Source organism: Rhinolophus sinicus, chromosome 15 (assembly GCF_057876585.1).
Source record: "Rhinolophus sinicus isolate RSI-liver-muscle chromosome 15, RSI-T2T, whole genome shotgun sequence".
Lineage (NCBI taxonomy): Eukaryota > Metazoa > Chordata > Mammalia > Chiroptera > Rhinolophidae > Rhinolophus > Rhinolophus sinicus.
In genome coordinates, this window is record NC_142515.1 from 52,207,215 (window position 1) to 52,228,840 (window position 21,626).

General features: G+C 47.1%; 1 long non-coding RNA gene across 1 annotated transcript in view; it reads left to right on the top strand.

Annotated features, from left to right (window-relative positions):
• LOC109454824 (uncharacterized) overlaps window positions 1–19,773 on the top strand; it is a 111,455-nt gene extending 91,682 nt beyond the window's left edge. The window contains exons 4-5 of the long non-coding RNA XR_016018927.1: window positions 10,258–10,365; window positions 19,661–19,773. This is a non-coding gene — a long non-coding RNA (uncharacterized LOC109454824). The remainder of the gene's footprint in view (window positions 1–10,257; window positions 10,366–19,660) is intronic.
• Window positions 19,774–21,626: the final 1,853 nt, after the last annotated feature.

Consider the following 21,626-nt stretch of genomic DNA (forward strand, 5'->3'; position numbering starts at 1 on the left):
CTGTGAGCTCCGCACTGCATCTTGGGAGCTTTGCTCACGTGGATGTGCTCAGTGACCAGAGTCTCCATCTAAACCCTCAAGGTCAGCATTCCTCGCTGCATTTTCAAGCATGTGCAGGAAACATTCTACACTCCTTTTGGGCCACCGACCCTGCGTCCAGCCCCACTGTTAGGCGTGGGCACACCTCCCAACTCCACCATGGTAACGACAGAATGGCACACATTGAAAAGGACATTCTTCAGATACTTGGTGGCTTTTTGGATATGCATACTCTGATGGCCTGGGCAGTTTCACAAATGTTCTTAAAGTGAATGTGAAGATTTGAACCTCTTGATTTACATGATTTTGTGGGGTTCTCTGGGTCAAGCGAATAGCGAACCATTTTCAGAGGTCACCTCCAACCGCTTAAAGGAAGAGCCCATCTCTGGCTTTCAACATTAAGGTCAGCATCCCAGTTCCCTCCCACCCTGATTACAATGCTCAGGAGTTTCTTTAGTTAGTCAATGACCCCCTTATCTCACAGCCCCCAAAACTGAACCAAGCATTGAAAGGCATGGTTGGCTATTCTGGTCATCTATTGCTAAGTTAAAAGTTATCCCAAGCTTAGTGGTGTAAAACAACCATATATTACGCTTACAGACTCCGAAGGTCAGGAATTCAGATATGATCCAGCAGGGATGCCGTGTCTCTGCTCCACTGTGTCTGGGCTTCCTCTGGGAGAGTTGAAGGCTTAAGGTGACTCAACCACCGGAATCATCTGAAGGCTCCTTCTGGTGGCTGGTGGCTGGTGCTGGCTGTGGCTGGGAACGTAGTTGGGACTCCAGGCCAGAACATCTATGTGTGGCCTCTACATAGAGCTTTGGCTGCCTCACAGTGTGATGGCTAGATTCCTGTGCAAGAGAGCCTGGTTGAAAGCCATACTGTCTTGTACCACGTACACTTTGTGGGTTGTGCTGACTCATCTCTGTGACATTTCACTTGTTGAGGTAGACACAAAGTCCTGCCCAGCTCCAAAGGGGGCAGAAATAGTCCCCACTTCTTGATTGGAGAGTGTCAATGTTCTAGAAGAGCAGGTGGGACTGAAAATGTTCCTGTGGCCATTTTAGGAGAAAACACAGTGTGCCTCACGGGCCCAGCTCAGAGGAAGCTCTCCACACAGGAGGACGGGAGAGGTGTCCGTGCACAGGGTCATTCATTCAGTCAACACATAGTGAACAAAACGTGTACCATGTGCCAGGCACCACCTTCCAGACCTGTCCCCAGCTGCTCAGCCTTTCAGCCCTGCCCCCACACAGGTCCTCCCCCTGAGGCCCTGGGAGATTTGATCAAGATGAGGGAACTTTGGGCTTAATTCTCTTCCGTCTTCTGGGAAATATTGCTCTAAGTCACTGTGGCTACAGCCCAGAGAATAATTTCTCCTACCAGGGGCTGCTGTTGAATTGAAGTTTTATATTCTCATTTCTGGAAAAAGCAGGCAAATGGAATAGTTTCTATTTACTGAAGAAGAAAAAAAAGTTTTTTACTTATATGTAGCTCTTATTTTTGTTGCAACCATGGGAGAAAAACAGGCTTCCTCAATAGGAAAGAGTTTCTTGCCCTTTGGTGAGACTCAGAAGTATGTAGGAGAATTCATTTGTGAATTGGGTTATTGTGGTGTAGAGGAAGAAGCTGGGAGAGTTCCTTTTCTTTAGCACACGAGTGTGGCTAATATAACTGGTTCACTATATATCACCATGGAAAATGTCATGAGCTGGTCACGACACGTTGATAGTGTAATAATCATAGTAATAACGAATGTGTATCATACTCGAGGCTGAGCATCTTATACACGGTCCCATTTAATCCTCTCAACAATGCTGTGAGGAAGGTACTAACATTGTTTTCACAGATGAGGAAACTACTTACTAAGGCTCAGAGAGGTTAAGTAATTTGCTCAAGTGTACACAGCTAGGAAGTGGTGGAACTGGGATTTGAATCCAGACCCATGGACTCCAGAGGTAGTTCTCTTAACATTGGGCCATGCTGTGCAAATAATAGGCCTGGTAGCTTAAAGAGGGCACAGGTTCTGGGTGTTGGGTCCCTCTTGGTTGGGTACCAAAGACTTATTCTGCTGCTTCAGTCTCCTCATCTGTAAATGGGGAAAACATCTACCTGAGCAAGTTCTGTAAAACCCCAGTACTCCAGACCCAGTGAGCACTCGATGCATGGTTGTGGGGGGTTCCCTACCCTTTCTTCTTTCTCCCTAATTTGACTTGAGCTGTCCTGTGGAGGGGGCATCCCTGCCCAGAAGTCAGGGGACAGCCAACATGACTGCCTTACTCATGGCTGCTCTAAAAGCCCTAGTTCCCTAAGCTCCTGCTGGATTTTAGGATTCCAGCCCCTCTCCATGGTGATTTTCGTTGGGAGAACTTTAAATGATTTTATAAAAACTGCAAATGTACAAGGTAATTGAGTCTTCTGTTTTATTACCCTGAGCTGCCTGGACCTTGCCTGGCCTCCTCCTCACTCATTGAGCCGCCGGAATAAAGTTGGAAGTGTTTGCGCTGGTAATATATAGGACTTAATTAACCTGGCCTTTTATAGCATTTCCAATGGAGGGTTGGAACGAACTTCGAGGCATCTTGAGAAAAAGGGAAGGGGGGCCTGGGGTGGGAGTGTGTATGTATGTACAACACTCGCTGTTGTTTTTTTTTTTTTTTTTACTCCTGTTCTTTTCTCTAGTACTTTAATCAGCATTTAATGACCCAGTTGAAAATCTATTATTTAGACCCAAGCACTGGTAGTAGGGCTGGAGGGAAGCCTGCCTTTTTCCTTCCCTGACAAGCCCCACTGCAGGCCATGGAGTGGTCAGTGAGTCCAGCCACACCAACCACATTCCCAGAAACTTCCAGCAGGGGGGCTAAACTTGCTCCTCTCAGGTAGCACACAATGAATGGACAAGAACAAATAGACTCTCTATGTTGGCTCATACCGTTCCCTACTCAAATGTAAACCGACCTAAGAAGTCTCCAATGGAGTCATGTCCCCACTCCTGGGACCCGAGGCTGAGTTAATCCTGCCATCCCTTCCCCCTTCTACTCCCCGACAGTCCCACTCCTTTCTCCTCCCAGCAGGAAGCCAGGCCTGAAGTGGACACCCTTCTAAACCAGCCCAGGAAAAAGTGACTCAATTCAGGTCCACCCTGGGCACGGGGGACAGGTTTATAACTGCCAGGGGACCTTCATGTCTTACAACGGTTATTTTAGGGAGATTTCCAAGTGAGGGCAGTCAGGGTAAGTGCCTCTCACCAGCTGCCTGCTCAAACCATCGCTCCACATACCATGGCTCATAAATGCTACCCCGACGCCACTGCCGACTGGTTACATCATCCCCAAACCTCATGCAACAATTCGATTTGGAAATAAAAAGGCAGGTGTTAATTGCCTCACTCCCTCTGCCCCTTTGTGGTGCCTCTGACCCTCGATAGCTTTTAACCTCACAGTTAATAAAAGTTTGGGCCCTGGCCCCAGCACAGCTCCTCATTCATTCTCTCATAACGTCAGCAAATTCTTACCGAGTGACTGTAATGCACAAGTCATTGGCCAGTCCCTTAGGGGAGAGGGTTAGGTGGCCAAAGATGAGCAAGAAGCATTTTGTGCCTGAGGAAAGCATCCAGAAGATGCTCCCAAATTATGTAGATTTGGGCAGTAGGTGCTATGGGCCCCCAGAGAAGATCTGGGTGCAGCCAGGGTTAGAGTGGTCTCCAATTCTTGAGTGACCACTCTTAAGTTTGCCTGCCCAGCATCCATTCCTCCTCCGAGAGAGTACCCAGGTTCTCCTTTGGGGAACTCACATCTCTTTCACTACGTCTGTGTGGTTTCAAATGGGGTTGAGCATCTGGGGTCTGTAGGGATCAGCCCACGACTAGAACTAGCTAATCAGAGCTGGTCAGCCCCTTGGCCGCAGTGATTAGGTCAGTAATGGGTGTGGGGCTGCAGCTGGGCTAATGGAAGCGATTGCTGCAACCACTGGACAGGAGAAGCTCCTTTTGTCCACTGGGGTTGACCAGAAGTAGGTCTGGAGCTGCTAGCCGCCATCTTGCCCTCACTTGCGAGATGCTTCCTGGGCCTTAGAGTGAAGCCATTTCATCCCCTCCTGCAGGAGAACCTCTGGCTTCAGGCCGTGCTGTCTACGGCACCACAGTGAGCACCTCTTGGTTTTTATGTGTGTGTATTATCTCGGGTTCCAAATGACTCTCTGTCTACCTTCAACTAGTCTGTGCCCAGGAAGAATTTCAAGGAAAGCAGAACTGAGAGATGGAAAGAAAAAGATTGTCGAGGATGTAGGTTAACTGGATCCAGCCCTGCTTAAGGCTTGACAACCCCTGGACTTTTACTTAAGTGAGCCAGTTGAACGGCTCAGGTTTTTCTTATTTACACTTGTATAAATCTGTTTCCTTAGATTTTCTGTTGCTAATTCAGCCCCTGAGTCCCAAGCTTTCTGGGTACAGGGACCAATTGGAAGCCACCCTTCCCCTCCCCCGACTCAACAATGGGCCAAAGAGACATGGTTTCCTTTCCACTTTCTTGTTTGTGATAGAGGCAGGGCGACTCAACCCTTGCCAGGGTCAGGCCCTGGCAAGAGAGGTGCCTAGAGCACATGATTTTAGGGGCATTCATTTTTAAGGTCTGCATTTGCATGACTCTGAGAGTGAGTGACTCCTTAAATTTGATACCCTGGGCTCCTCTCGCCTCATCCTAGACCTGGCCCTGTTCAGGTTGCTGAGCATTTCCAGATCCAGCCTGAAGAATTCAGTTAATTGCTCCTGTCTTTCCTCCCCTAGAGGTGGGCGTGGCTTATTCTCTGGGCCTTGGAGGACAGTGTCCCATAAAGGCCTGTTCTGGACTTTACCAGGTCAAACCAGAGCAGAACGCAGTGCATCTCATTTCAGTCCAAGTATTCTTTGAAAAGGCAGTCAACCTACAGCATCCATGTTTGAGAAGAGGCTCAGGCACAGATAAATCAATGGAGACTCTTCAAATTAAAGTGGGCTCAGAATCATTTGGGACACAGATTTAAGGTTATCATTATTTATGTGCCTCCATGGTTCAACTTACCTTAGAATGAGACGATATTATTCCTGGGCACAGACTGGTTGAAGGTAAGACAGAGAGTCAAGCACTCAGCTGGGGAGACTCTTCCTGGGATAATACACACATGAAAGCCGAGAGCTGCTTGCTGCGGTTCAGGAGATAGCAGCGGCTGGAAGCCAGAGGCTCTCCTTTAACCACAGCAACTGGCTGTGTGTCCTTCAACACAACTCTGTACACCTCTGACCTCTGTTACCCCGATTTGGAGGGGCAGATTATATAGGATGAGCCCTGGAGACAGAGAGATCTGGTTACAATCCCAGCTCTCACTCACTTGGGCGAGACTCACTCTGAGACTTGTGTCCTCATTATTATTCCTCAGTGGGAGTCATAAAGGTGCTTTCCTCTAAGGGTCGTTTTAAGATTCAATGAGATAATGAAGTGTTTAGCACGGGGCCTGATATAATTTCTCAATTAATTATTATTGGTGTTAATGTTATTCTATAAAACAAGAAGGCATATTAGAAGATCAAAAGCACTGCCGTGCATTGAAATGCCAGTTCTAGATCTAGTCCCAGTCCTCTGAAAACAGTTCTTGTTTTCAGGGCATTTAAAAGCCAGTGTGAATTGAGCACCTACTAAGAGCTTTCTGAGGGAAGAACCAAGCCCTGCCTTTCCAATTTTAAGGGCTCTTCAACACCTCCAGCCTACAGTAACGTCTTCATCAGGATTCCTCTCAGACGGAGGTTTTCATTCCCCTTCCCTTTTCCTCAATGGACACCTTTCTTTTTCTTTAGAAATCTTACAAGAAACTTGTATGCCTCAGATATACCACTCAGGTTATCCTTAACCCATATACCGCTTGACACTGATAATTTCTTTTCAGATGTGTGTCCTTTTCCCTGGTTAGATCATCAGTACCTTGAAGGCAGGGACAAGTCTTGACCTTTTTGCTGTCCCCATAAATCTAGGTATAGGACAGGTCCTTAGACATCAGTATCGGGCCCATGAACTGCTGCCCAGCCGGGTACTGTGTGCCTGGGCCTGAGGAGGGTAAGAGAGGGCACTCGGGAGGTTTGGGGGTATGAAGAGTCCCTCTGACTGCAGAAGAGATCCCACCTTCTTTTTGGACAGTTGGAATAATCAAAAGTTCTTTCCGAAGCAGTAGCAGTCAGAAAGAGCTGGGGGGCTCAGTCACCCGAAGCCCTTCCACAGGCTGCAGCCGCCTGGGTCGCCAGCCTCCCCACCAGCCCCAGGGCTGCAGCTGAACAATGCTGGCCTCTTAATAAAAACAGCACCAGTGCCAAGTCCTAACTCCACTGGAGAAATAGCCCGCGCCCCTTAATCCCATTAACATTTCACACCTTAATGTGGCCATATTTTTGGAAAGCCAATATGAGCTGAGTAGCTTATTGGTATGCAGCTCCGCGTGGGGGTGGGGGCTCCCGGGAGGAGGGGCACTCTACAAAGGGGATGTAATTAAGCCTCAGAATGTTCAATATATGCCCTAAAAGGAAGGCATTTGGGGGCATGAGAACAAGAGCGATGGGCTTGTCCACAAGGTTGTGTGCAGTAAAGCTTGACCACTGAGAAGTCCCAACACGGCTGCCACCCTTGCTCACCCCAAGTTCCCACAGTAGCAGGGCCACCCACTCACCCTTTGCATCCCTAACTTCACATTTCCCAAGCAGACCCTATCGGCAGCTCTTCTCAGATAAAATACATCATCATTTGCTCCATTAGAAAATAAATGTATGGCTATATTATGGGATTTGCATTCCATTACCTTGGTTTGCATGCCATAAAACATTTATTACACCCTTGGGCTAAAGTCTTACTAATGACTGGGTGCGAGGCACTAATGTGGTGCTGGTCTTACTCGGGAACCAGAGATTAATGCCTTTTGATGTCACCCAGCTAATAGTTGTACTCACCAATTTGTCCCATCAGGAGACATTAGAGTCAGGCCCTGTGCGAGGGTTGGGGTGGGTGGGAGCTACAGTTCAGCTTCTGCTGGGAGTCTGGGTACCCGCTTCCTACCCCTACCTGGTCTTGTTCAAAATGGCCAGAGGGAAATCTCAGTGTCCGTCCTCTTCTATCCCCCCTTCCACTTCCACCCCCACCCCCAGCAGTAGCCTTGGGCAAGCCCCCACCGCTGGTGTGATGGAGTTACATGGGGGGTTTAAATGTCTGCTTTCTTGCCAGACTGCAGCAGCAGCAGTGGCAGCAGTAGCAATAACAGTGGAGAGAGTGCACTAGCACACGTACACACACACACACACACACACACACACACACTCACACACACGTGCACACACACCCGCCCTTCTCTGTCCGGGAATTTGCCAGACCTGCCCTATCAGCTTCCCATGGCAGCCCTGCAGAGGAGGCTCAAGCCCACCTTCACCCCACAGGCAGGCCCCCTCACAGCCCCTGGCCAGGGAGACAGGCCCAGCACTGGAGGTGAATAGGCCCTTTGTCTCCTCAGCTGGCGGTTGGAGCAGACCTGGGCCCAGCCTGAGGCGATGACCTGGTTTGTAGGCTGTTGTGATTCTCTGGGGGCTCCTGAGGTGTCCTGCGTGAGAGACAAAGCCATGGGGCTAGAGATACTCCCCTCACTAATTTTGCTCAAGGTCGTAGCAAATTATTTCAGGTGGCCAATTTTTTTCTGCTCAACAGCCAAGGTCTCTCCTGACTCTGTGTCTAGTCACTGCATAGATTTTTAAAAAAGATATGTAAGTCCAAGCATCAGCCATGGTTGCTGAATCAAATTCTCCAGACTGGGGCCTGGGCCTCTATACTTGAAGAATCTGATTCTCAAGTGATGTTGATATGTACTCAGTCTCAGGCTGGTCCTTGTTGGGGCACCAGATAAAGTTAAACTTCGGATCTTTATTCTGGAAGCTTTTGCACCCACAAGGGAAGGCTGGGCAAAGGTCAAAGGTCACCTGTTGCAGAGCAGCACAGTGGTGAGGAGAGAGGGAGGCTGCAAGAGAGCCCAGGCTGTGAAGACAAAATCTTCCTCTGTCACCCCACAGACAGCCCACCACTCCCCGTCTCCCTCAGGGTCCCAGACCATGACACCCATCAGTGTGTACTCCATAGGGAGCTCCTGTTGCTTATTTCAGGTCACCAGCACACCCTCCATCCTGCTCCCCCTTCTCTGGTCTAGCGTCACTAGAAGCAGCCTTGCTCAGGGCCATACCCTTTGCACAGCAGAAAACTCTGAGGTCACAAGAGAGGTGGGAGCCCCTAGAATAAGGAGGGACCTGAAGAGGACGCTTGGTGGACAGGAGGAGAGACCGGGCAGAGTTCTCTAAAGTCCCTGTCCAGACGGCCCCACCGGCCTCATCCGCTCTCCCTTCCTGGCCCCTGCAGAAATGGCAGTGGAGACAAAGCTAAAAGGGGGAAGCCCTGTGCAGGGCGGGCTAAGTGCAGAACGTAACAGTTAGCGTGGCATAGAGCAGGACGACGTACTGAACAAGGTTCTCTTCCTTTGGATAATAATATAGGATATTATTATTCTTATCTTATAATAACGTAACCTACTCTAATAACATAATGCATGGTGAGCTGCATTGCTAAACCTTATCTAGATTAGGAGGGAGGCGCAGAAAATGTTTAGTGAGATTGGTGGCTTAAAAATGAGGCCTAGTGGTAGTAACGTGGATTTAATTTAGCCAGGGACAAGTTCGTGAAATTCCTTCTTATTGGAACCTCCTGGTGAGGTGGGCCACCCGGAACCATGTGCTCCTGCAGGTATGACAGCAAAGGCCTATGGGTTCCGAGGCCAATGTTCTCGCCACAGCTCGTGACCACTCTCCTCCCTCACCCTGGGGGGAGGTGGTGGCACCAACCACCTCCTAGATAGAGTGGACTCAGGGCTTCTTCTGATTTCCTCTCACTCCTGGGAAACCAAGTTGTCATCCTTCCCTGTTGTAGGATGGCGTCAGCCTTTGCTCTTTGCCCCAATACTATGTGCCCTACCCACTGGAGCAATCCATTGAAGCCACCACTGTTTCAAGTCCCCATTCAGGAAGCCACATGGCTCCCAGCAGCCCACTGCTTAAATCCATGCCCCTCCTAGGCTAGCCCTACCCTCAACCCAACCCTGAGCCCCAATGCAGGGCCCCAAGAGTAGTAAGTCCTGGTCCTAGCTCTGGGGAGATTCTAATTTTCAGAAAAACACTCTACAAAGGTGTTAAAGGTCTACAAGAATTACAGATGAACCACCATAAAAGCACATTGCTTCTGACCATGCACCTCTGGAAAGGCTGGTGAATAAGGTGGTGCCTAAGGGCAGAGATGGGGGAGGTGGTGGGATGCACGATAAGGTTTGGCCACGAAGGGAAATGGTGGGAGCAAACATTTGGAGGGGGAATGCTTGGAGAATGGGAGGGGATGGGAGGAAGGATTACCGTGGAAGGTTGGGGTCAGAGCAAGAAGCATTGTTACTGTGGGTCTGAATTCTGAGTGCAGTGACAAAGAGAGAAAGAACTTTGTGCTCCAGTGCTGGGAGTGTTTCCTGGCTGAGGCCAGAATCAGGGAGCCCAGGAATAAGGCCATAAGGGCTGGACTGGGGCAGGAGTGGGAAGGAAAAGGTGAATGGAGGAAGCAATAAAGAGGTGTCAGGAAGAAGCTGAGGACTGCTTGCTGGTGGGAGATGCTGGAGCCACAATTAGCTCGAAGGCAGTGGTTCTCAGTGGGGTTGTGCTGCCCGGGGGTTAGTTTGGATGTTTGTGGGGGTGTTTTATTGTTACAATGTTGGCATGTAGTGTGTGTGTGTGTGTGTATGTGCAGGACTTGGGACTGTCCTCTGCATACTGCAATGTGTAGGACAGTCCCACGCCATGAAGAATTCTCGCCTGTTCCATGCAACTTTTGAAAATCCCAAGCAAGCTGCTGTGTTCTCCACAACTCTAGGGGGCACCACTCACTTACATGATGCAGTAAATGGCTACACAGTACCCAACCTGCACAGCCATGAGAGAGGTCCTAGGCTCGTCAGTGTGCCTGGTGGAAAAATCTGTTTTACAATGAGCCAAGTCTAAACCAAGATATACGCAGAGTATTTTTGCATGGTTTAATATACACTGAATTTTCTAGGAATGCAACTCCCATGATGATCGAGGGGGAAATTGTCCTCTGTTCTGTACAGAACCTTACCAAGAATTGTTCACCATTTCAGAAACTGCTATTCATGCAGGCACATCTCTCATGAGCCTTAAGTCACCAGTACATATGCCATGGCAGGAGATACTGACAGCTGTCCCATCATGTGGTTTTCTGTTTAGCTGTAAGTATTCAATTCTTTATTATTGCTGAGCATTAACATATTGAAATATGTATTCTTTTATTATAACTTACATTCTTTTGAGTTCTCCTTTATATTACAGTTGGGTCAACATATTGACTTAAAAAAATATGTGGATAGGTTGGTTATGTTATCTCTGCTTTCCATCCTGGGATAGTAAATGGGGTGTGACAAACCTGATAATAAAAGGAGGCTGTGAGTCTGGTGAGCTGAGAGCCACAGTCCAGAGAATTCCAGCCTCAACAACTTCTCTGGGAAGCCTGGTCTGGCTGCTTTAATCCCACCCAAAGCCTGTTCTTCTTCCTTCTTAAATGAAGCCCTTTGTTGTCACTTGTGTCCCAATAAATACATAAGCTCCCCAAAGGCAGACTTAAAGTGGTCACCTTTTATGGCCTTGGGGAAACCAGCGCTAACCTGTCTCACAGACCTGAAATACACAAGTCCAATGATGAAGGAACCCCTGTGGGGAAATACAAGAGAAGGACATTCACAGCAAAGTAATGCAAACTCCAGAAAACCCCATCACGCAGCTTGAAAGAGCTGAGCAAAATGGAGACACCTCAGACTCTAGAACAGAAATTTCACAACAGTCTCCTGAAAGTAAAGACTGATTAGGAAAAAAAAAAATTCGCAGAAAATCACTGAAAAAACAAATAAGTCACCCAAATTCTGGGACGGTTGAAAAACAATTTCTTGGACGTCCAAAGACAAGACGTGTTGAGGATGGGGGTGGGAGGGCGTCTGACGTGGTGATGATGACTTCAGAGCGACTTCGCAGGCAAAGAGGCATCCTCGTAAATGGGAAGATTAGGAAGACTGGCCAAGCGGAGAGACAGGGTTTATTCAAGGTCATGGATGATAGTACCATAAAGGGTGCCTAAGGGGGGCTTGGCTCCTCTGGACTTAGGGGCTGCATTAGTGATACCTGGAGGGCGACCACATGTTCCCAGTGAGGATTCTTGTGTCCTAACTCAAAGCAGACAGTGGGCCCGGGCCCTGGAAGGAAGGAGGCAATGCTGGGGTCTCCAGTTATTTCTAGGGGTTCCCCAAATGAATGCAGTAATCCATTTCCATTTCTTAAAGAGAGAAAAAAGAGTTAGGTCTGACACATGCTGCATTTTTGGAAAGAGTGATTTTTAGTGTGTATTTCAGTTTAGGGGAAGCATGAAGCAAAACTCAGTGCGATGTAGTGGGTGTCAGAATTCCTAAGGTCATTGACTTCATCAGTGGGGTTCTGGATTCAGACTGCCAAGTTTGTATCAGCTCCTCTACTGAGTAGCTGGGCGACCTTAGGCAAGTTACTTAACCTCTCTGTGTGTCAGTTTCCCTGCCTCTAAAATGGAGATAATAATACTATTTCATTGGGTTGTGAAAATTAAAGCAGTTAATACAGTATATGAAGTGCTTAGAACAGCATATGGCACATGGCAAGTGCTCCATAAATATTTGTTGTAACTGCTGTTATTACTTCTGAGAAAAGGGCCAATTCCTATTAGCTTCCACTCCCTCCTTACTGATTAACCAACGAAAGATGGCTTTGGGAACAGAAGGGAGGAATGTGTGTGTGTAGGGGGGACGGTGGCATATATGCTCTCCTCCCCTTCCCAGAGAAGCCAGGGCATGGAGGTTAAGTCCCCTGATCCTGGTTCTATATCCACTGTTTAGAGTAGTAAGTGCATTAGAAGTGGAGATTATAGCCCCTTGGCCCCAAAGAACCGGGCAGCGGACAAGGAGTGACCGTGCCTATGCAATCAGTGCACCCCCAAACCATTTTGGTTAGAAAACATGGTGCTCAGGAGGGGATACTCTCTCTAGTTTTCTCTTGTACATTTACCATTGCTTGATAGCAATCCTAGTGAGAACAATTCCAAATCTAAACCTGGATGCAGGGGAAAGGATGCCAAGATCAAAATCAGAGATGTTTGCTGGGGACACAGCATATGCAAGTGTCATCACTGGCTGGAGGGAAGGAAATCCAGTCAGCTCACAATAGCTTCATCCAAGATAGCCTGGTTCCTAGAGAAGGCAGGGTGGGGGAGCCTGCCACTGAGAGGCAGGCAACCTGACTTTTCAGCTCTCCTGCGAGGCTTGTGGCCTCGGGCATGGCACTCTACTTACCCTCTCTGCCTGTTTCTCCCCATGTCAATGCCTTACGGGGATATCCAAGGGGGAATTGTAGGATGTTAGGACTGGATGGGGTCCTACAGGTTACAGCAGACACTGGCAGTGCCCACCTCATCCCCTTGCCCTACCATGTCAGGGATCCAAGCCTCACTTTCAGCTGCTAGCACCTGCAGTGTTCTGCCCGAGAGTTTTCTCCAACCACTGCTGCACCTTTACGCAGCAGCTCAGAAGCCGTCCTCCACCAATAACCAACAGGTTCATTGTGTAAATACCTTTTGTCCCGTGGATAGGCTAGCTCTGAGACGTGCACTCTAGGCTGTCTCCCAGAGTTCCCCAATGGCAGTGAACTCCAGGTAGCCACAGGGCTAATTTATTTAATAACATACGCCTTATCAGTTTCCTTCCCTTCCCTGATTCACATCCCCACTCCCGAGGTCACCTTCCAAATAAACTACCTGCCCAAATCCTATCTCAGGATCTGCTTCTGCCACACTAAGGCAGAGGTTATCTGGCTGAACCACTTTGTGTTACTGAAGCGAGATAATTGCTGGAACATGCTTGCCCATAGGTACGACAGGTAATAAGTGTCCACCTAGCAGGGCTTATACACAGCCCAGAAAGAATCAGAACATTTGCATCATTAGGAAGAAGTACCTTCCACCCCCAACCCAGGAAATCTTGTAGGTAGAAGTCCGAGAGGAGACCACCCTCTGGCTTTTCTCTCACCAGCCGTCTGTTCCTAATAACCCCACCCACGCACTGGAGACTCTCTGACTTGATATTGCAGGACGCTGTCACTTGAAATTAATTGCAACTAATTAAAAATGATCCGGTTAGGACAATTGCACAATGGCGCTCTGGAGACCGCTTCATTCCCAGAGGTTTGGTGGCGTTTGCGGCTGCTGCAGCCCCAGTCGGCCGGACGGGGCCATACATCATCGTGTCATTTTACATTGTTATTTCTCTGAAAGCAGCAATTTAAAAGAGTCTCAGATGAACCTTGAGCAACTTCGCACTAAAAAGAAAAATGTTACTGTCCAAGATCTGTAAAATATAACATATAGGCTCAAAGAAGCCACTTGACATGAAAAGCGGCCTTAAGTTTGTGCCGCGATTTGCATATAATATATAATGTTGTAGCAAAAGGACCCACAAAGCAGGCAGAGGCTGTAGAACATCGATCCTCAGCCCCTTTGTTCAAACTGGGTCACCTACTGTTCCTGGTTATTATTTTATCACAGCCATTCCTCATGTAAGGTGACAGGGCAGCATCTAACCCACTGAGTTCTAGGGATTGCCACCTCCTGCCCCTTATTTAGGGGAAGACCCAAGATCCCTCCTGACGCTGACACTGAAAGCATTGCAAGTCCCAAGTTGGCCTTCCCAGTTTCCAAGCTGATCCCAGGAGTGGCAGTCCTATTGGACGATGCACTTCTCAGGCTTAGAAAATACCCCGTAAATGTAGAGCAGCCTAGCAGTCTCCCCACTTCATTTCAAGGGAGCCCAGGCAGTTTGCATGAATTTTGCCCCATGTCCTTGAGCTACAAATCTCTCCAGTCAGGACACCTGCTGCCTCACCTTGCTTCTGTGGTCTCCACGGCACCCTCCGACCCTCTCCTCATCAACAGAGCAGGGGGAAAGCATGCATTAGAACAGAAAGGGGTAATGTCAGAAAAGCATCTTCCAAAATTATTTTTCTAATGCTCTGGCTCATTCTGCAATTAAAAAGACAAAGGAGGTGACTTTCAAGGGTACCAACAAAAATGAGAAACCTCGGCAAAACAGAAAGAAAAAAGTTCAAAAGTAAAAAAATCAAGATCTTTACAATGAAAAGTCCAAGAGAAATATAAAAGACTGTGATACAGATAAGATCACAGGAAAAAAATAGCATGCAGATATGCACACAGAATTTTCTGTAATTATTCAAATTTGGTTCTGGGCTTCCGGGACGCCAAAGGAAGAAAGGAAAATAAGCAACGTGGTTAATTACAAATGTCATAGGTCCTTAAAGGAAAAGCAGACCAGCTCCTTAGAAGAAACAAGACTTTTGTGTGGACCTCATGTGGATTACGCAGTGGTTGGCATCTTCATGGTTAGAGCAGACGCGAGGCTTATGGATGCCCCTGCATTGGAAATTGTGAAGGCACCTGTCTGGGAGATCCAGGAGATGGGGATCAAGTACGTGGTTGACCGACGGATGGCTCCATTCAGGAATGAGACCTAGATACTAGAGGAATGCAGGAACCTACCCCAACTTCATCTCCAAAGTCTTCTCCCTGCAAAGCGTTTCTTTCAGCTCTGCTTTCATTAGAGACTGGGCAGTGGACAGTTTGAGGCTCTTGTTTCTGACAAAGACCTGGAATTCATGTGTTGCTTGTGGCTGAGGATTGGATCGAGAGATATAAACGACAGCACATCAGTACCCTGGAATGCCGTGCCGTCATCAGCAGGAACAAAGGAGATGATACATACTATTAGGAAAAGTTGTGTGACACAGGATTAGGTGCCAAAAACAAGTTGCAGAACAGTAGGTAGTATGTGACTCTGCTTGGATTAAAAATGAAATAACAAAACAACATAGGGGTGTAGAAGATTTCCAGAAGGATACATAAGAAATTGGTGACAGTGTTGAACATTGCGGGACAGCGAATTTTACAGTTTACCTAAGCCCTCCTTACTATAATTATGTAATAGATTTAAAAAATAACTTTTAAAAGAGTTAACCAAGAAAACAATGCAATTTTGTTAAGAAGAATGAAGCAGATCAGCATTATTGAAAAAGTAAGCTATGAAGCCAAAATCTGGATAAATAAAGATCAAATGTCTAAAAGTGGTTATCTTGGGAAGGTAAGATTACAGCAGACTCACTTGCTAACTTAATCATTTTTGTAACACTTTTATGATAAGTCGGTATTACTTTCATAATAATTTTAAAAATAACATTTTAAGTCAACCTAGGGACTGTTAGGTTGATTGCCTTTTATGAAAATTAAGAAGCCTAATCAAGACTTATCCAAATGAATGGCCGCCCTCCCTCTGTAGGCAGCAGGCCAGAAGAGAATGTGCAAGCAAGATTTTTCTTAAGGAAACAGTGGCTCTCTATTCTGGACACGAATGAATGAATGATCTTAACATTAACATCCTGGCCTCACAGAGCACTGATACTCACCAGGGAAGGTGCTTGTAGCACCATCCAGAGGCCGGTATGCTTTTGAAAAGAGCATATTTAAAAATTGCTATTGTTTCATGGTAGCATAATATGTTTGGACAACTAATTAATTTTTAACAACTCTGGCTATTTCCTTCTCTTTGTCTCCCCCCAACCCCCTACCCCTTCAAGCTAGCTTATTCTATGCTGCGTGCCTCAGGGAAGAGATGGGATAGCAGAGAAACAAAGGCTCATCCTGGCTTTTACTTTCACAGGTTTAGGGAAAAGGACCCAGTGAAAGAAAATAAATGAATAAATAATGTTCAGAGGGTATATCTCACTCCCAAGACTAGAAAATGGGGAAGCGGGAGGATCGGGGTGGGGGTGCGGAGAGGCTGGGCCCCCATGGAGCAGGGGCCTCCATAGAACCAAGAACTTCCACTTTCAGAAGCTGAATCAGCTCACTATGTTTTTGTTAAATGAATGAATGAACCCGTTTGTATGCTTTTTAGGCAGGTGAGACTGAACAGAGCAAATCTACTAGGGACGCCAATGGCAAATTGGTATCAGCCCACGGAAAAGCAGGGACCAAAGGCCCCAAGCTTGGCTAGAAACTCTACTGTTCCCTGCCAGGCCAAGGCAGTACCTCGCTTGCCCCTGCACCCCAGCCGGGGAGCTCCTTGAGGGCGGGAACTCTCCGTCTACTATTAGCTGAGAGCGCAGCTCAGACCGTGGCGTGTAGTGGGTGCTCAGTCGATGTTTCCTGAATGTGCCAATGCACCAAGGTGCTGAGAGTCAAGGAGAAGTAGCCTGCACCTTTGGGCACAGGGGGAAGGCATCTTCAGATGCTGAGATATCCCTCTGCCTCTTGTCTCAACCTTTGGCATTGGCCAGTGTTTCCCAAAGTGTGTTCTGTAGAACCCTAGTGCTAATTAACAGGTGTGAGGGATGCTAATGGGAGTGACGTGGAAAAATTGTTCTGTGGTTCTGTGGTCAAATAAGATTGGGAAATGCTCAGTTAAATAAAGTTAAATGGGTTTCTTGACTTCAGGACTTTTAAGAGCCTTTAACGTGTGAATATAAATGATAACTCCAAGAGTGGTCTTACGTTTTGAAAAGTTTTCTAAACTTACCTAATCATGAAACCCATTTTTCAAGGAGAACAAGCGTTGCACAGAGCCCTTTTTGGGAACCACTGGCCTAACCTCATATCCATCAGAAATGGAAGGAATTTTGAAGGCATTCTAGTGGAACACTCCCTCTTCACAGCGGAGGCAAGAGAGGGAAAGATCAGAGAGGGCAGGGGATGGGCTGCAGGAAACATAGCAAATCAGAGTTGGGGTTTGGGCTAGAATCCAGCTATACCTGGACCCACGACTCTTGCTGCTTTCGGTCTTGACCTCTGGGTTTCTGAACCCTGGCTTGTCAGGCCCGCTTTGCTCACTGGCGCTCTCAGAGTCACAGATAACTTAGACTAGGACAGCCTTCAGAGAAGTGGAAGTCCCACTGCTGACCTCACTTCCTGTTTTGGGCCCCAGCTTCCTGCCACAACCCAAGTCTGGAACTTGTAACCTGTACCTGCCAGCTTAATGCTCTTCACCTATACCTCCCTCCCTGCCCCCTCTGCCCCTCCCTGGCAAAGGTGTTCTGCCCCCAAACCCTGGGTTTCAAAGTGTGGTCCCAGGACCAGCAGCCTCAGTACAACCTGAGTACTTGCTCGAAATGCAAATCCTCTGGCCTCACCTCAGACCTACTGAATAAGAAACCTCTGGGGGTAGAGGTCAGCAATCTGTGTTTGAACAAGCCCCCAAGTGCTTTTGACTCAAGCTAAGGTTGATGCCATAACCCATACCAACTCTGACCAAGCAGCTCCAGGGAAAGGCCTTTCCTCAGCCTCCCTGGTCCCCAATGAGCAGAGCAGGCCACCTCCATGCTTCTCAGGCAGGAGCCTGGAAAATCCTCGACACAAAATCTTTAAAGACTCGTAGAGCTCAGTGGGTTCTAACTACTTGAACTTGATGCCACGTAAACCGTGAAGTTAATTTACGCTGCATCATTTCATTAGTTGGTCTAATCGATAGATGCAATTTTATAAAACAGGCCTGGGCTGGGGAGTTTTTAAGGCTCCTGTTGTATGCATCAAACACCCCCACCTTCGAAATAAGTCATGGTGGGAGGAGGGCTGTACAAAGCGTGCTCGGGGGGATCTGGAAGTGTCTGAATCTTACCTCAGTCCACTTAAGCCAAGGTGGAGTCTTTTCAGTGTGTCAAGGGAAGTGCTTCAATTGAGTTTAATGGCTTGATTCTAGTACATTTTCCTCCCAAATCCATCTACTTTCTGGATTTCTATCCAGATTGATGTGGGCATGATCCAATGGTGACCTGCACTGAATAATTGCTGAAAATGCCATTACGCAGTACACGGTCTGCATGGCTAAAAGTGGTGGTCCTTGGACCCCCCACCCTCTTCATTCAGAAGAAAAATAACACAACACCCTTTTTCCAACCCTCTACCCCCTACTGGCTCTATTGATGGGCAAAAAACCCCTCAAATGTGCCCATTGCAAAGTTGGCTGGGATAAGGTGGGTTGCTATCTGCTTGTCACTGAGAAGTGCAGCCCTGAAAGTCTCCATGTGGCAACTCCTGTCATAACCCTGGCTCCCACTGCTTCTGTGTTCCTGGGTGAGGGTGCAGATAATTTGGGCACCCCACCCACTCATTTACTCACTTACTCACCTACTCATCCACTTACTCAGCCCAGGCAGCAGTCCTGGCTGCTATGGCAGCCCTCCATCCATCCTCGTCATTCAGCGGCCTCTGAAAGTATGCCTGTCAATATAATGCACGGCTTGTTGAAGGGAAGTGACATTTTGAATAGTGGACACTTTTCCAGGAGCATTCATCCTAGGTCAGCCTCATGATAAATAAATACATTTGGTGTTTGAAGGCAGCAGGCAGGATACAATGACCGATACATAAGCACAGATGCACGTACCATAAGGCTGAGTTGATGGGGTGAAGGTAAGGTGTTAGTGAAAGTGGGAGAAGAGAGGCTCAGCTAGAAGATTTGGGGGAGAATTTATCCCCTGTCTCCCTGGCACCTCTAGGGAAAACAGGAAGCAAAGGATCCTGCAATTTCCCTGTATCTCTGAGCCATAAGAGGGTCCCTTCTTCCTATCACCCCTTCTGCTCCTCACTTGTTCCTCCCCCCCAAAAAAAATACCCCATCCTGAGCTTAATTACCCCTAACGGTGCCCTAAACAAAGTATTTATAAGGCTTCCTGCATTTGTCTTCCCATTCCTATTAATAAAGTCTGGGAATGTAGGGAAGAAATATGGGTGGGTGACAGGGTTTTTAATGGTGCCTCACCTTAAATGCATTTTAAAATATGTAAATCAATAAAAAAAATTATTTGTAATAGCAGCCTAAGAGTGCTGGTTAGCCTGGCACGGAGTGAAATGCATGCTACAAGCCCTATTACCATACATCCTGGGAGCTGTAGTTAGGATTAATCTGTCAAAGGGGATGGTTTAGTGTTGATGAATATGACATGTGACCATTAACGATGTTGATTTTATCTCCCGAGATTAGCATGATTTACTTCGGATGGATAATAATGTCATTTGCTTGATGCAGTAGATCTGTTTACGAGCTGATTAAATTGTAAGGCCTTGCCTCATTTCATGCTATTTGGTTTACAGCTTCATTACCACAATCACAAAAGCTGGGGAAATGTCCCACATTCCATGTCACAATAAATCACTGCTTCACGTTGCTGGGATGGATTTTAGCAGTTCTGCCCAGCAAGGACCATTCTTGGCTACCCACTAATCTGTGATCCAGAATACATTAGGGGGAACTTCAGGAACACTGGAATGAGAGGGGGGCAGGAATCCTCTTGGATCTTTTAATTGAGATTAAGGAAGTCCTTGAGTAATTAGCTGTAACAAATTACCTTATTATTTAGACAGTGAAGTCACTGTTTTTTTTTTTTTTTTTTCAGAGATGATTACCATAAATACGTAGAAAAGTGACGCTCAAGGAACCAGAGGGAAGCTTGGAAGCAAATTTTATTTTCATCCCGTTATCTGTGCTCCGGCAGAGGGGCGATCTGAATGCAAGGTAGGTTGGTGACCTGTGCATTAGGTCCTCAACCCCACCATGTTTCTTCAAAGAGGAGTGGGAAAGGGTGGACACCTCACACCCATGGTGCAGGGCTGGCCATCTCACCGCTCTGGGGGGAATGCGGCTGAAGTGGAGGGAAGAGAGGAGGGTGCCTGGCACCTGGGTCAGAAGAGACTTATGTAAACCACAGACCTGTTTACTCTACAACAACTCTGCGTCCAGACTGAGCTGGCAGTGGGATTCTCTACTCTGTGCGTGGGGGAGCGGCAGGGGGTGCATGAGATGGAAAAGACAGGGCTGTTTGCCCCTCAAAAAGCAGGAGAGACAGAATAAACAGGCCTGAAATGACTGTTCGTGTTTCTAATAACACCTAAGAGTTGCTGAGTTCTTACCACCTGCCACATCCTGTTCTCACCACTGACACAACTCTTTGAGGTTGGCATTCTTATTCTCATCTCATGTTATAGATGAGGAAACTGAGACTTGGGGAGGTAAAGCAATATGCCCAAGGTCACAGAGCCAGCCAGTGACAGAATTGAAGTTTAAACCCAGGCAATGGGGCCCGGATCTTGGCGTAGTACCTATATGCTAAGCTTGTTGTTTGACTCAAGGTGAAGCGATTTCAGCAAAGGGGCAAGAAGGGGGGGCTTTTAGGACTTCTGCTTCTCACTTCTGAATTGAAGCTCGTGACACTGAATGGGCCCTGTCTGTAAAGAATTTAGGATCCACAGTGGCCAGGCGCACTGAGGTCGGGTCTTGAATGGGAACTTTAGTAAGACTTTTATGATGAGCAGAATCAAGGAGAACTTAAGACTATACTTCCTCAAGGCCAGGCCTGTGGAAATAGAAAGCAATCATTTCAAAAGAGCCTCTCCCTGCTTCTCAGCTCAGCATCTCCCTAGGACACCAGTAGGTAAAGGGAGAAATGGTGGCTCTATGAAAGTACTGCACATGAGGCAACTCCAAAATTCCAAAGCTCTCCAATCTCACCTCTGAACTTAAGATGTTACCCTTAAATGTCTGCATCCTTTAACCAGAATTCATCACTATGTGCTTATAGGAGAGACCATTAGTGGTCCTCTAATCTCCATTCTCCTATTTTTCTAGAACCCTGATGTGTAATTGATTTTAATAAAATAAAGACTACATTTCCCAGCCTCTCTTTGGTGATAGGTGGGCCATGTGACTAATATGGCAGCCATTTATTGAGCATCTGCTCTGAGCCAGGTGCTGTGCTAAGTGTTGGTTGGGATAAAGGTACTGAAGGTATAAACCGTATCCTTAGCCAGCCAGGCTGATGGTGTGTCCATCAATCACTGATCTGGCAATATGTTGTGTGTTTAATTGACCTGTCAGTCAATCAGCATGCCAACTATTTGGTCAATTGCCAGACCCTCGCCTTGGCAGGCACAGGTCCTGATATTGAGCTCTCAGGGTGCATAGATGGGGACACTTTGGCCACAGTCTCAGGATGTATAGAATTTGATGCCAGGCAAAGGGATAAACCAACATAAGAAATCAACATACCCTTATCTCACACAAAAATTAACTGTAGACTTACTCTTAAGACCTGATGCCATAAAACTCTTAGAAGAAAACATAAGGAAGAAGCTTCTTGACATTGGTCCTGACAATGATTATTTTCGATGTGACACCAAAAGCACAGGCAACAAGAGCAAAAATAGACAAATGGTACCACATCAAACTAAAAAAGCTTCTTACAGCAAAGGGGACAATCAATAAAATGAAAAGGCAAACTACAGGATGGAAAAAAATATTGGCAAACCATATATTGAATAAGGAGGTTAATATACAAAATCTATAAGAAACTTGTACAACTTAGT